This window comes from Pinus tabuliformis, chromosome 4_2 (genome assembly GCF_031772625.1).
Source record: "Pinus tabuliformis cultivar Carrire ecotype Pingquan chromosome 4_2, CPIR1, whole genome shotgun sequence".
NCBI lineage: Eukaryota > Viridiplantae > Streptophyta > Pinopsida > Pinales > Pinaceae > Pinus > Pinus tabuliformis.
Genome location: NC_142304.1, coordinates 341,275,869 through 341,293,383, shown reverse-complemented (window position 1 = coordinate 341,293,383; position 17,515 = coordinate 341,275,869).

Below are 17,515 nucleotides of genomic sequence, written 5' to 3'. Positions count from 1 at the left end.
GCTTTGCAAGATCATGCACTAACCTAGTATATCATGTACTCTAATGACAAACCGAATGCTGGAGTGGCAAACATCCAGACAACACTGAATAGGGAGTTCAGTAGGCGTAAATATGAGGCACAGTTGATTGTGGGATTCAAAGAAATTGTGATGCAACCAAGTGAGACGCCTTGGGAACTAGATCAGAGGTTGAAGTGTACAATCCACGAAGCTAACATGAATTTGACATACGGACAACATCATGAGTGGTTTGTCGCTTTGCTACTGCCACACTTAAGGGTTGTGTTGTCACAACAAAAGATAACAACTCAAGTGGAGGCCTTGGAGATTGCAATGAGACTACATGAAACTCCGATGCAAGATCCAAATTTGGGGGTTTAGCAGATCCATGCACAGTTGAGGAATTTTTTCCTTGAGATGCAAAGTCTGAAGCAGGAGAGAACGGTTGGACCAAAGGTGTGCAAGGAGGTATGGTGCTTGAAATGCAAGAGTTAGGGGCATGACAAGGACCATTGCCTGGTCTTTGTGAACTATATTGTAGGAGGAGGACCAATGCCTTCAAGGCCAAAAGCTCAAGAGGTACCTACGTAGGGCCTACATTGTGGTATTCTATATGTCAAGTAGCAGGAAAACATGACACAGATAACTATCATTTGCTGCAGAAGTTTGTATAGACACTGCAACAATTTTTATGCAACTTTTGTAAGTCAGTAGGTCATGATGAGTGCAATTGCAGGAGTTATGAGTTGATGATGGATAGAACTCCCGCCTATAGGGTTCAGGAAGAAACGTGGCCCCCTGACTAGAACGCAAGGATGGTGCGGATAATATTTCAAGGGCGCGAATGAGGCCAAGGCCAAGGAGGACCTAGCAGAGGTCGAGGACAGTTGATTTTCTAGAATTGCGGAGGACTAGGACACTATGCTGGTGATTGCCCTAACCTAACACATCTGTCATGAAAGTATTGCATGATGTTCGATAATGAGATGGAATATTGTCCTATGCTGATAGCTAGGATATGTGATAAAGGGGCGCTACCACATCCACCGACTCAAAACCTGCAGATGATGAGGTCTAAGCTGCACAAAAAGGATCCAAATGTAAATATAGTGCTCAAAGTGGAATTGTGATAGGAGATGACAAGGGGAAATAGCCATAAGACAGTACATGGGTCCGCAAAGCTCCAGTGAAGGAGGCTAAGTTCAATTTGGATTGCGCACGTGAAACCTTCATGGAAGCTAAGAAGAGCTTCGATGAGGCCTCCACCTCAGGAAGCAAAGATAAACCTGAGCATGAGGTGGACCCCTCTATGCTCACAACTTTCTTGGAGACCTGTATGAAGTTATTGCGTGATAGTAAGACTGTGAAGGGGTTACAAGAGCTCATCAATAGATGTGCTAGAACTGCTACGGGTGAAACGCACATAGTACGAAATATCGGCAAGCATAAAACAAGAACAGGACGGGAGATGAGACTGAGCGTGCAGATAAGAGAGTATGAAATGGATCAAGTTATTTTAGACCCAAGTTCAAATGAAAACGTCCTACTAAAGAAGACTTGGGAACAAATGGGGAGACCCGTGCTGCAGTGGTCTCCAATTCAGCTAAGGATGGCCAATCAACAGAAGATCATCCCCGTGGGGCGACTGCAGGGGATGGCTGTGGATATTGAAGGTGCGAGCGTGGTGGCTGAATTTGAAGTAATAGAGATAGTGGATGACAATGATCCCTATCCCATGCTCCTGGGAATTGATTGGGATACTGACATGAATGAGGTAATCAATCTAAAGAAGCGGAATATGATCTTTGAGAAGAAATCGCTACGCATAATAGTACCCCTAGATCCTGCCGAGGGATCACGTTATACTAAACCAATACGCGATTATGAGAGCGATGACAATTTGGACTGTATCTACAAGATAATGGTGCAAGGTCAAGATTGGGTGAATCCCACTGTGGATGGACGAATTACATGGGATTGCGAGAGTTCCTGCACTTCAGATTCTGATGAAGAGTTAGAGCACTAGGAGAATCCATTACATGAAGTGACTACATTGAACTACAACATGATGACCCAATCGTTGCATTGTGTGTCCTCGGAGGTAAGAAATTTTCCTACTTATGATGGTCTGAATGAGGTAGATATCTTTTTGGATGCATTCAAAAGCGAGGTACTAGAAAAGCAGTGATTCCAGGAGTTGGACTGGGCACTACACGCTACGCCCACAAGGTAGTGGGGTACGCACAAGGGAAGCTTTGATGATTGGCACGAATGTAGGCAAATAATGAGAACTCACTTTGGGAAGTTGAAGATGTGAATGACAAATAAGTATGATGGGCAAGATGATTCGCACGCAAATTTGGCCAAGTGGACCCAAGATTATGGAGAAAAGCCCCAACTTGAATGGGTGCACTTGTTCTGTCATACCCTGGATGTTGTCCCAATGAATTGGTACGTAGAAATAGAGATACACCATGGGATAGGTGAATGGGATATCCTACGCGAGGGATTCATGATGAATTTCATTTTTGAGGGTGGGTTTGACAGTAGTGATGAAGCTCTACAAGAGGTGAAAGCCGCAATCTTTAGGATACCGCAGGATCCTTTAGACCTGAGTCAACTTGAATGGGCTACTCAGCTTAGTCACGCGCTAGAATTTTATAATGTAACTACTGAAGAAGAGGATGAGGATCCAAGGAAGATTAACATTCCATAAATAGAAGGTCACTACAAGGTTAAAGGATCATAGATTGACAACCTTGATATAATCGCTTCGTTGAAAACGAAACAAGTAAATATTGGTATGGAGGCAGAACCCAAATTTGTGAAGATTGGAGACTATTGGGATGACACAGCGATGGATAAGGTCACTGAATTGCTCCATGAATACCAGGATTTATTCGCTACCAAGTTTATGGATCTGAAGGGGATAAGTGGGGACCTAGGAATGATGAAGATTACATTGAAGCTCGACGCGAAGCCAGTTAAGCAAATAGCTTACCATCTCAATTCGAAATATAAGGAGAAGTTCTGCTTAGATCTAGACAAGATGCTTATAGCAGGCATCATTGAGCATGTGGAAGAATCTGACTAGGTAAGCCCAATGGTGGTACAGGAGAAAAAGCAGAAGGATGAAATAAGGATATGTGTGGATCTTAAAAAGCTGAATGATGCTTGCATGCATGATCCATTCCTGACTTCGTTCACTGATGAAGTGTTGGACAATGTAAGTGGTCAGGAAGCATATTCCTTCAGTGATGGGTTCTCTGGGTTGCTTTTAGTACACTATAATGCCATTTGGATTGAATAATGTGCCTGCAATCTTCTCACGCGTAGTTGTGGCTGCGTTCAAGGAATTTATTCATAAGTTCTCATAAGTATATTTTGATGATTGGACCATGTTTGGGTTGGTTAAATGCCATGTAGCAAGCTTGCACCTGATGATGGATACCTGTCGAAGATACCAGATCATGCTCAATCTCAAGAAGTGTCTATTTTGTGTTCCTTTTGGGAACCTGTTGGGGCATGTGGTTTGCAAACAAGGACTGATGGTAAATCCCACAAATATAGCGGTGATATTGAACTAGGAAGCGTTGAGGAGTGTGAAGTAGTTGTGCATTACCATGGGACATACGGGATATTACAAGAATTTTATCGAAGGATATGCCTAGATCACCACGCCTAAGGGAAAATTGTTGAAGAAGGATGTCACGTTCTTCTAGAACGATGACTGTAAAAAGAGCTTGGATATATTAAAAGAGAAGATGGTCACCGCACCAATTCTAATCTTCCAGAATTGGAAGAAAGAGTTTCATGTACATGTCGACACGTCATCTATAGCGCTGGGAGCAGTACTGACATAGGCTGGCAAAGAAGGCATGGATGATCCTATTGTGTTCGTGAGCCGAAGATTATCCAAAGAGGAGAAGAACTATTCCACCACCGAGTGTGAAGGGTTAGCTATGGTGTATGCGCTCCAGAAGTTTAGGCACTACTTGCTGGGAGGCCATTTTAAGATGTATACGGATCACTCAACGCTTAAGTACCTAGCCAATAAGCCTGTGTTGGAGGGGATAATCTGTAGGTGGCTCTTATTGTTCTAGGAATATGATTTTGAAGTTATTGTAAATCCTAGATGAGTGAACGCGGGACCAAACCATCTATCACGCATTGAAATAGGGGAAGATCCCACTAATTTGGAGGAGGAATTGCCTGACGCGTAGGTATTTGCAGTGCACGTTGCAGATGGTCATTTTGAGGATATAATACATTTCCTAATGATAGGTATTGCACCAGAAGGATACATTGTCCAGCAGAAGAAGGAATTAGTGGTGTGCGCGACAAATTTATCTATCATTGTTGGGCATCTGTACAATATTAGGACTGATGAGATATTGCGATGGTATGTACTTGAGTTCGAAAGAAGAAGCATCCTTGTGGACGCTCATCGGGGCACCGTAGGAGGACATTATGTAGGAAGAGAAACCGTGCAGATTCTACACACAGGGTTGTGGTGGCCAACCCTCCATCAGGACTCAAAAGTGTATTGCAAGGCATGTGATGTGTGTCAAAGGATTGGCAATCCCTCGCATTGGGATGAGATGCCTTTGAATCCACATATGAAGTTGCAACCCTTTGAGAAGTGGGCGATAGATTTTATGGGACCCATTTCACCCCAAGGAAAGACGGGAGCAAGGTACATTATCACCGTGACAAAGTATTTGACTCGTTGGGTAGAGGCACAGCATGCGAAGGATTCCACAGGCGCGACCGCCACAAAATTCCTCTTTGAGCACGTACTGACGCAATTTGGCTATTCAAAGATCTTTATGAGTGATCGTGGTACACACTTCCTAAATGAGACAATTAATGCACTGAGGGAAGAATTTCAAGTATACCACCAGAAAATCACACCTTATTGCCTGCAGGCTAATGGGACGATGGAGGCATTCAACAAGGTGCTCAAAAATGTGCTGACCAAGGTTTGCAATTCTCAGCAAAGTGATTGGGACATACACATACCTACAGAACTATGGGCTTACCAAACAACATGCAAAAAGTTGACTGGACAAACCCCCTTTAGGCTTGTCTATTTTGTTGAAGTGGTAATGCCTATGGAATATATTGTGTCTAGTCTGTGCATAGCAGCACTCTCAGGTATGACGGATCACGAAGCCCTAGAGAAGAGGCTCACACAACTGGATGAGCTCAAGGAAGAGATATTTTTGGCTGGATTTCACCAGTAGGTCCAAAAGCAGCACAAAAGGGCATGGCATGATCGACACATTAAGTTGTGCTCATTTAAGGTAAATGACATGGTTTTGCTATATGATAGTAAGTTTGATAAATTTCCAAGGAAATTTAGAATGCACTGGTTAGGGCCCTATGTCATTAAGGAAATTACCGATGGAGGAGCGGTACAGCTAGTCAAATTGAATGGAGAACCCTTCCCAGGAAAGGTGAATGGCAGTCGCTTGAAGCCATACACCGGAGGTCCGACCATGCAACTAAAAGATGATAGCACAGTCTTAGCACTCTAGGCAGCTGAAAGGAAGCACGGGACTATAAAATACACTACCTGAGTTGGAGAGCTGCACGATTGGAGGATCGTGCAAAGCAAGGAAGTGTCATTGGGTCCGCGGCAGCGCAGAGGGAGCTGCGCTACCCAGGGAGAAATCACGCAAGTTGGCTGGAAAGAGACCATTAAAGTCACTATTCATGATTTGACAGTAGAAGTGAGGCCAAATGGAGCGGGAGACCGACATTTAAAATGGAGTTAATGGCTCAGATCCTTGAAAATCTTCCACCAATTCAGCATTAATGAACTAATTTTGGGGGGAACTGTCGAACTTGAATTCAAAATTCCCTATAAATTACAAGTGGTTGTCCAACAAAAATCACTTGGCATTTTGAGAATTGAGTTATTGAGCTCTTAGGCATCTTTGAACCAAGAATTCTTTGAGACTTTCAAAGAGACTCCCGAGTTTGCAAACTTGCCAGAGACGATGCAAGCACTGTTAGAAAGCATTATGTTGGAACCCAAAGAAATTATAAATACCGAACAAGTAGTAGAGGAGATGACACAGGAAATGGAATGAGAGGTAGAAGTAGCTGCTCTGTAAGTGGCTGAAGTATTTGCAGAGGTCCCTAAATCACTGAGAACGCTGAGACCAAAGCCAACCCTAACTAAGGAGACTGTGAAAGATGAGAAGGGAAAGCAACCTGCCATACTGGTGCGTGCATCACCAAGAAGAAACCCACCAAAGCCTAGTTCATAGGAGAAAGGAAAGGCTATAAACCTAGAACCAGAGGAGGAAGATATCGAAGACATCCCGATGGACAATGAGGATGTGGGAATGGAAGTGGAGGAGGTTGAAGCCCAGGGTGCAGACCCTATTATGCGGTTGCCCGAGTATTTCCCTCCACGCAAGCCTAAATCCAAGGTCCCAAAGGACATTGATGAGAATAAGACTCCCCTGCAAACCCCTCTATTGTCGAACGAAATTGTTTTTGACGGTCCGCGCTTTGCACAAGTACCGCTACTGAAGCTCGAATACTGGGACATGGTAGACCACGAGAAGTTCCCACACCTGGTGACTGAGTAGCTGATGCACTGCATCATACATACGAATACGAGAATGACTGCCTTGCAGCCACGGAGGTGGCTCAAGGGAGTAGAAAAGGCAGGGTTACTCAACCTGCTCTAGGTGTCGCACTATAACCGCACCCTGTTGACATTTTTGGCCATCGAGCAGCTATTGTCCTTGGTGCATGATGGATGTTTGTGGCTAGAGGAGCCAATACGCATCATAGATAGGTTGATTCATCAAATAACGCATCTGCCATATACAGGTGAGAATCCAACCATGATCTTTGGTGGAAAGGGTGGCAAGCAGGATCTCGCAGAATCAATGAAGGAAAAATCTAAACTGGTGAAGAAACCGTGCAGGTACGCTATCTCCAGCATCTGTGACCCTGCTGTAAAGGTAGCCATGCAGATCCTCACAGGGATGGTGATGCGGAAGTGTTGCATTGATGATGTGCCGACGCCTGTTGTCGTGCTCGTTCAACATTGCACTGAAGGAGTCAAGTTCAATTGGTTGGACTACCTTTGCAGAGAGTTCTTAGCAAACTGCCATGAAGCACAAGATCTTAGCAAGATGTTCCATAATGTGTGGCTCTTGCTGTCGATTGTGCTAGTAGTATGGGACCTACCAAAGGACAGTTAGTTCCCTTCGGTCACACCAAACCTCCTTGAAGCAACGAAGTACGCCTCACCGTGGGTGACCAAAGATGTGCAATGAGTCCAGGACAACAAGATCTTTTGGATCTTGATGGAAATGAACATCAGGATGGTCATCAATCGCAAGCTGCGATTGTCGCCCACGGTATACACCAACCTGCAGGGCTACACCGAGTTCAAAGTCGATTTCTGTTGAGTCTCCATCAAGGCACAGAAGGACCCTATGTAGAAGTGGTAGAACTTGTCGTATTTGACCATAGATGACCCCATTAATGCGGTGCTTGATCAATGGCCAGCGGAGTGGCGCACTATCACAGACTTAATGGTCGGTGGGAGAAAGTCTGTCGCACAGAAGAAGAAGTAGGAGGCCAAGCTGAAGATGGCACAACTTGTTGAGAAGAGGAAAAAGGAGGCCACTGATAAGGCCCAGGCGGAGCAGGCAGGAAACCAGACAGGTCAAACAGAGTGTGGCTCTGACAAAGGTGTGAGGTCGCCTTCCCCTAAGATAGAAGAGGAAGAAACATAACAGCACGACGCGGACCCTCAGGAGACATCTGCCCGCATTAAGTGCCCAAGAGAGCTAGAGAAGGGAGGGTCCAGGAAGAAATCAAAGGCGACCAAGACCTCGCTAGACCCTATCACATTGGCAGAGGGTGACTTACATGATATTAGTGACATGGTCAAGGATGTCACCGCAGAGGCCCTATCGAAATTTGAACAAAAACAGTAGATCATCCTAGGCGCTATCTAGACCAGGTTGCAGGAGTTGCTAACCCATGCATCGGAGGTTGGTACAGTGTCTACCATCTTGGCTATCGGCACTTCAGAGGCTGCTAATATGTTGCGCATGACAACTTCCAGTGTGATAGTGCTGCCAAATGGAGCACTGACCACCAAAAATGAGGCTGATAGGCCCATTGTCAGTGGCCTGAAGGGATTTGGGCTGAACCTAGTAGCGCTTCCGTGTGAAGCACTCCACCTCTTGCAGGATGGAGTAATTGTAGAACTGAGGGCCCGAGAGCACCGCGCCCTCCAGATAATCAGCAAACAATGGATCAACAATGAGTAGATGGACCTACAGAGAAATGTTGCCATTTCCTTTAAGACCAAGGCTACCAATCAAAGAAAGAGGATTATGCAAGTCATTGAGGAGGCGTGTCGAATGGTCCTAGAGTTGGTCATTCCAGAGGAGGAGCTAGTCAAACTACGCATCCACAAATTGGCCACAAGGGTGTGCGACACTCGGACTGAGATGGCGCGGCTTTAGTTGGAGTTGAACCTACAAATTACAGAGCTATAGTTGAGGTCCCAACCTTTAACTCTGCCAAAAGTGAAGGAACAGTGGGCGACCATTGTCACAGAAGCAATAGCAGTGGTGGATAGTGCAGTGGTGGACTGCACGTAGTTGTTTGAGAAATCATTTGAGCTCCTAACAAGCTTGCAGGAGGACCCCAATATACAAAGGCTAGATATGGAAGCGTGCAAGATACATCATCGCTTCGATGAGGTTAATGGCATAGCGCGAACTGTCGTGCTGACACAAAGGCTAGCCAACCTGTAGGAGGCCAAGCAGTTGAAGGAACAGGTGGATGCAGAACTACACAAGGAAGAAGTGCTGAAGGCGAGACTAAAGCCCTGGCTAGAGGAAGCTTACATAGTCACAGGAAATATTGAAGGCAAGCTTGTGACTCTACAAGCAATGCAAAAAAAGCTTTAGGCTGATAGCGCAGGAGCAGTGACGCGAAGTAGGCGGCAACTTAGTGCATGGCCAAGGTAGCAGTCATACAGGTCGAGCTGGAAGGACTTCGTGCAAAGATCTCCGCGCCTACCAAGTGACTCGAGGGCGAGTCACAATGTTTGTGTTGGGGCCTTGTTGGGAGTGGGATCCCCGAAGGGCAGTTTTGGGGCTATAAGCCCATGTTTGAGTCAAATTTTGTAATAAAATTGTAAAAGTCTCCGCATTTTGTGGTTGCGGAGCATGAAGGTGTCATGTGTCATAAAGGGTAGTCTACCCTTAGTTTTGTAAAGTAAAGTTGGCTGTAATAGATCTACCCATGGTTCGTAAACAATGGGAGTATATAAAAAGAGCTAAGCTCTAAGTAGTTAGAGACATACAATGTAAGAGAGTCATAGTTCAGAAGTAAGAAGTCTAAGTCTTGGGTTGTAGCATAGGTAGAGGCTTTGTAGCTAAGGGCACAAAGGCCTAGGGTAGAAGTCTGCCACTGAGTGCGTAGACCCCTGCAGTTGTGTGCGCAGGGTGGATAGAGTCAGTAATCACTTGGAAGATATCAATAAAGAGAAATATTCGGAAATTCCTATGTCTTTGTTCTGTTGATGCATCTTGATATGTTATGTATGAGTTTACTTTATTATTCTTATGTGATGCGTGAATGAATACATTGAATAATTGAATGCATTTATGAATATCTGTTTATGTGGTTTTAACTATAATTGTTTGATAAGGTAAGCAAGTCACTTAGACTAATTGGGGAATCTGCATGGCATGCTGCCATAGCAGCGTGAAAGTACCTTAGCAGTAGGCTAGGGCTGTGCGAAGGTTGATCATACCCTTTCATGGAGGTATTGAAGAAGAGAATAAAGGGCTCGTCTTGTAAGCCCTAGAGCAAAGCAACCTGCACGATGGTAGGGATAGAGGGAATCAAACGACATCACAACCATCTCAGGTTGTGAAAACTTGGTTCCAGCATCCACCCATAGTGCTTCAGGTGAGACTTCGTTCCGCGCTCTATGGGTTGATGCCGAAAGGGCCAATAGTGTAGGGATTTGTTTGGCGAATTAATACTGAACCTGGGTTAGGCCCCCTCAAGCCAACATAAGGTTACATCGGCTGCTACTATAGGGATTAATGCACGGGTGTTTGGTGATGGAGATACCCTCAAGGATCTTCCTGGGATCCCGTTTTAAAATTTCTCGTTACACATTAATGTTCCCCACACCCATTTATCATATAATTTGTGATAGAACCATTTAAACTCATTAATTTTTTATGTTTTGTTGAATATTATCGATTGCTTGTATTTTCTCTCTCTTCTATTCCAAGTCATAAACTAAACCATTGCTACGAGTTACCAAAGCAAACAAATGCCAAAGTAACCAGTGAAACTCAAGAGACCATTCCACCTATCAGTCAACAAGGGAATCACTCATCTCTGGGTAATTACAGATGTTTCTCACTCCTTTTCTTTCAGTCATGTCTTCAAAGAAGAAATCAAAAACTTCAGAAAACCCCATGCTTCCTCCCACTATCGAATTAGACCATTAGCCATTAGTGGACCAACTCTATAATGTTTCTAAAACCAACTGTGAATTCGATCTTTATGAACTCCACCATTGGTTAAAACATAAATTTTTAGAATTAAGTGATGAGTTAAACCTCTCACACTCATCTTTACCTCAGTATATCATTCCACAAACCCATCATTTCCCAAAATTCATTTCATGGTGTCATGTTAAGTATGTTCCCAGTCAAAGAGGAGTGGTTTCCCAAAACAATGAAGCTCTTTTTACAATTACTGTTGAATCAATTAATCAAATGTTACAGACTCAAAACCCTAAACCCTTGCATCCATTTTCTCCACAATCCCCCATGGATATCTATAAAAATCTTGATTTTCCCCAAAGAGCCAAGATTTTTGAAACCTTTCTACCAGAAAATGTCCAATTGCATAAAACCAATCCACGATATCAATCATCTATGTTTCCTAAAATGACCAAGCAGATAATATCCATTGTGTGATGTATTTTAGGTTATTATCCCAATCAATGGGTCGATGAGGTCCTTATAGGTTTCTTATGAGTTTTCTTAGTTAATGAAAAGTCATATCTTATCTTCATTTACAGTGAATTCTTAGCATAATCAATTCATGATCAGTTCATGAAGTTTTCTATAGAAGTGTTCAAATATGCTTCTATCTTAGTATATTTTTTCATGTTTTATTAGTTAGAGAGGTTTTCTTTTCCCATACAGAAGATGGACAGCCAAGGAAATCCACAATCAGTAATCCATTGTACTTCCTTGGTGAGGAAGAACACCATGGTCCATTGAATTCACATTGAGTGACTTTGTGGATCAGTTTATATATGTTGTTTCTTGTTTATTAAACATTGATGTAGAACCAAGTATTGGGCCAAAGATTAGAAAAATTCTACATCTCAGTGAAGAAACCAAAATAGGAGATTGGTATCTAAACCAAAATTATACAAAGATTAGGATATATGGATTTGAACTACCTCCATATAGATTACCTAAGTTTGTCCCTATCCAGATTTTTGCATTGGAATATATCAGGTAGATGATTAACATGGATCAACTTCATTTTGTAGCAACAAAGAAGAAGGCTCAATTTAAAATCAAAACTCAAGTAGGGCCTTTTATTTGCAATGCTAGATCAGCAAGCAAGGAAGCATAAACTCTTTTGAAACATATGAATTTCAAACTTAGTTTCACTGGTCATATGATCCCCTAGGAGTGATTTCAAAATTAAGGGTAGAGAAAAACACTATCCCATATGCTCACACTCCTATGCCTAAGATAGAACAGTACATGAACCAAGATGAATGGCAACATAATACACTTCACAAGGTAGAAGAGCAAGTTATATCACCTACAACATCACAGACTCGTGTACCAAAAGAAAAGCAGGACAAAAGGCTAAGGGAGAGTGCTCCCCCTATGGTGAGAGAAATTTCAGCCAAGGAATTCAAAATATATTGTAAGAGGTAGAAGACAAATAATACAAGTGAAACACAACAAGAAGATACTACATACCAGTGCCCAATTGTCATGACAGGCCCATTTGTGCTATCATCTTCTAGAAGAGAAGAAATGACTGTAGGATCCCCTATGTATTCAACAAGTCCATATGTGTCATCATCTCAGATAGGAGAATCACATCAGACTCAGAGAGAACAAAGCATATTCACATTTTACAAGGAAATTAAGCAGAGGAATGAGACTTTGAAAGCTTCCCTTATTTATAGTTCTGGAAGAAAACATCAAATTTACAACATAGGATACTTTCTACCTTCGACATTGAGAAGGTAAAGATTCAAATGGCCTTCCTGAAACCCAAAATCACTCATCCTAGAAATGCAAATGATTACACTAAATCAATTTTTTCTTTTGATGCAAACTTAATTCATCCTATTGACGAGATTGATTTACATGAAAAATCTCGTAAGTTGATATATTCTTCTCTCACAAACTTAGCTATGACAACATCTAAGCTTCAAGCATCATTAGAAAATATTCAATCTTAGTTGAAGTTAGAAAAAAATATTCCTTAGCTAAAGATACAAGGATCAAATCTTTAGAGGATTTAGTGATAAAGCTGAGATATGATCCCACCAATGTGAAAGCAACATAAGAGGTAATCAAGAGAAAGAATGCAGACATAACTACTTTGAGAAAACAACTTAAGCTTCTTTCTACAGCAGAGCCACAGACTAAAGAAATAGCACATCTAGAAAAAGAGAAGGAGAACATGTTCAAAATCATAGTTGAATAGAATCCACAGATAGAAAAAATGGAAACTAAAATTGAAAGGCTTTTAAAGGAAAAAGAAAACGGAACCTGCGAATAAAATGTTGTTCTTTCAGCAGTTCCAGTGACAACAATGCCAGTTATAGCTACAACAACAACAACATCTACATCAACAATGACTTAAGGAGTGGAAACTCAATTTACTGATTCAAAAACATACCTTGCAAAAGCCATGGAAGATTTATCAATTAAGGGAGAGGAAATTGAGAAACTGAGAACTGAGCTTAATAATTTGCAGGAGAAAAAACTGAAGGTTGATAATGTATATTTAGTTGAGTTTCAGAAGACACATAAGCTTACACAAATAATTAAATTCTTAGAAAGCTAATCTGTCATAGTTGACACCATTACACAGGCTAGGAAACGTATCTGGATAGAAATAAATGAGGCCATCACTGATATATGGCCTTCAATTGAGATCATCTTTGAGAAAGATGAACTAGTGCACAAAGCCAATGAAGTAATAAATGATGTGAAGAAGGATTGGGTTTAAAAATAGGAAAAGAAAATGAATTAATAAGGGTTTTGAATTCCAAAACCAAAGATGAACTGGAAGAATATAACATAGGGATATGACATAAACTATTTTGGAAATGAGAAGTATTCTCACTAAGAAAAATTTGATGCTGCAACTCGAAAACAAGTGCCATGACCTTGAATCAAGTATCCAAAGGTTTCATTGAAAATTCTCTGCGTTACATCAAAAAGGATTGCCTAGATTAAAGGGAATTGGAGATAAATTGATTAATTTAGAAGAATATCAAAAGAAATTATATTCAATTGCGAAGGATAAATCCATATTTTTAAAGATTAAAGGTACAATCACAGATAAAGATGTTATGGAAGGCCTTAGTTATGATTTACTCATCAAGCATGAGATAAATCATTTTTTTTTGTTAAACCAACTTTCAAAAAATACACTAAGGTGGATGAAACGTTCAGAAAATTAGTCAAATATACAATTCCAGATGAAGAAAGGTGGGAAGAATTATGTAAGTTACTGGAGTAAATGAGTCAGTAGTCATCAACAATTATAAGCAGTAGAGTAGTAGATCAATCAACCCACACCAGCACCATAATCCTCGGAAGCAGTGACAAAAACTTCAATAGTTTTATTTCCCTATGTTTTTGCACTATTTTTTTAAAAAACAATTTTAGATATTTTCAAACAAATCTAGATATTTAAGTCTAGATATTTGGGAAAAAATTATACAAATATTTCCAAAATCGAATTATGAAGGATTGAACCCTTGGGATAAGTTCTGTTGAGAAGAATTACATGTATCTAAAGTTGTCCGATATCAATAAAATGATTCTAGATTTGCTTCAAACAACTTGTCATCTTTGTGAGTTCTTCTTAAGTTATTCATTTCATTTTGTTGTTTCTGCATGTATTTATTTTTATTGAAGAAATATGGGTAAGATATAACTAAATATCAGTCTATCTTAAATCCCCTGTGAAGTTATAACATATTACAAAGATTAGTTTATTAGATTATCTGTCTAAATTAACTCCTCTACCTTAATTAATTGTCACTTCTTCATAAACTTAAATGCATTTTGTTGGGTAGTGAACATAGTTTACTAGCATCTCTTTCTTATGATAATTTTAAATATTCTGTTTGAATATTTAAAACTCGTAGTTTCTTAGAATTCTTCCTTTCAAATCTTCTTAAATCTAAATTATTGTTTACAGGTAAAGAATCAGCCCTTTCATCGTATTAAGATAATTTAGGATGCAGTACATGTTTACATAAGCTTAAAACATTGGTCCTCCATAAATTAAAAACAACAAAACATTTTAGATGCTCTCGCATAGTTACCTGGCCTAGAATTATCTCAGAGGAAAACAACTGTAATCCCTTAGTCTATACACTTTTTGGGTTTCTAGCATAGTCCATTTGGGAAGTTTAAAAGAACAGTAACTCTAGGAGTTCCAACTACCCTCAAGGATCTTCTAGGAACCCCTCAAGCCTTACAGTAGGAAATCTTACCCAACAAGTTCCCCCTCCAAGCTCCATCCTTTCCCAAGATGAGAAAGGAAAATTTCCCACATATTCCAATGAGAAACTCCCAATAGTTTACATATGTCATAAGCTTCAATGCATATCTAAGCTCATACTCAACTAGTCTCAACAAAACTAGGGAAGCACCAAGGAGAATGGTTGTTTGGATGATGTTTGAATGATGACCAAAACTATGGAATGAAACCACACAATCATGGAAAACATGACTTATGTATGAATGAAGTCATTTTTCCAAATGTCACCAAGGAGCTCACCCTCACCACATGGGAACTGCCATAGCCTTATTTGTCCATTCACTTCTGGACTTAGGATAGAAAACCAAGGTATGACATAGGCTTATACATGCCCTTTTTTATAAACTTTTGGTTATGTCCATAAAGTCACTTTTGGAATATAATAATATTGACATGGCTTAACCATGTCATAGTTCCACACCCTTGCCTTTCTTACTATGGAGTCATATCCACCCATATTCTTTTCATGTGGTGTTTTGCATCCATGTTGTATTTTCTTATAACATGGGTGTGATTACATATATTCATAGCTAGGCTCACTAGCATTTTAACATAAAAGCTCTTTGGCCTTAATCACACAAGCATTCTAGCTTCAAGACATATAAACATAGGCACACACATCCAGAAAAAAAATAAAAAATAAAAATAATAATAATAATAATAATAATAAATAAATAGATAAATAAATAAATAAATAAAAAATATAAATAAAATAAAATATGCACATATAAATACATGGGCACGTACAATCAACACAACCTAGTCCACCAACCTAATAAAAGTATCTGCAAACATATACACGAGGTCATCTTGGGGGTGTTATATCCACAAACCAATTCTATTTCTTCCAACAAGCCATCTTGCAAGTCCATCTCAACCTAAGTCCATGCCCATCTTCTATCGTTTTTTGAATCCAAATTTAGCTCTAACTCCACAAATTTGTGGATCTTATTTCCTATTGAACTCAAGATTTATTTTCACCAAGGCACAAGAGGGAACCCCAACAAATTCATACATATTGTTTGTGGAAAATTGGTTCCCTTGAGAAGTCAAATTATATGCTTCATCCTTGTACCACAAGACCTAATGGCCCCCAACTTTGAATTTTACCTAAAAGGTCATCTGCACCTAAGTCTAAATGTAGAAGAAAACACACCCATCCTCTAGTTAAAACATGGACCACTAAAGCATATCCATTAAAGAAACCCAATTATCCTCAATCCATGTTTTAAGGGATTCTAGCGAGATAATCTTACCATAGAAACACTACACTATAATCTTTCCCAAGATGTGTAAGACCTCCTCAATCCACACATCCAACCCTAACACCATTTTCACCTTTGTTTTTTTTAGCACGAATGAACCCTTTCCTCCATTGCTTGGATTCCACTTTTTGAATGACCTCCTAGGAGAACTTCTTTCTAATCTACTCCGAAGGATCAAGATATTCAATTTCCTGGGGAAGTGGAGAAAGGCATTCAAACCTTAAAAATGATGCATGTACTACATGGTCTATTTGGAGATTTGTCTCAGCATAAAACAAATGGCTCACCACCTTAATATTTTTCCTAGAGTTAATAGGGTTATTAACATTCTTGTCTAGATTAGACTTGAGATTGACAAGTGTCCCTCGAGACTTAGAGTAGAAAATTTTGGAGTTATATTTTGGTAAGTGCTATCTGCCCCATAGTCCACAATGTGTTCTTCCATGATGGCTAGCCTCCGAAAAAAGCTCGTCACAATAAAATTATTGGAAAAATCGAATACGAGAACCATGGTAGGTAAACCTTGTTAGAAAATCCTCCTAAAATGTTTCTTGCTAACGTGTTTGCTCTCATTTGGATTAGAGAGAGATGGAAAGAGATGATTGCGCTAACCTTTCTCAAGTATGCTTGGACTTGTGACTTTAATCATTCTGTATCAATGACCTCAAACTCAAGACCTCAAAATCCCTACATGGTTGCCCATACCCTAAACATTATCCTATATCTTTATATATATCCACAATATTTTTTTTTTTCTGAATCAGGCTATTTCTATTATGGTACAAAAAGTCAAAAAGTTACATCAATGTTACAACAAGGCCATGACCCTGTAAATCCTGCCAAGAGATTAACAGTTTGCCCAAATTTATACATACCCAAAGTTGAACATATTCAAAAATTGGATGCTGAACATGGACATGCTGAGACAAACGAACATATCGACACTGAACACTACTTAAACATGGACTGACAGACATATGGATCCATATTGCCGACACATAGATTTTAAAATCCAGACTAAAGCCAAACACATACAGAAAACAAGATTCGAAGACAGAGTAATGCTCCCACTTCCAGGCTGCCGAGAGCGAACTAGTTGATTGGATTAATCATCGTCCGTGGTGTAGGGCTCTTCCTCCACCCTGCACCCAAATTGCCGGGAGTCATCCGAGTCAGAGAGAGGGACCATCGAGCAATTAGGGACCCCCTGAGCAGGCTCGCTTGGACCCGCAAGGCCTGCTTGAGTAGCCGGGGTGGAACTTTCCATAGCAGGGCGTTGCAGATCAATTGTGGGCATTGTCCCTTGAGCTGGTGGTGGGTTTTCCTGATTTACTTCCGCCTGACCTCTGAGATTATCACAGTGCTCGACAGTAACAGATACAATGAAAGTGGAGTTGGCGAGT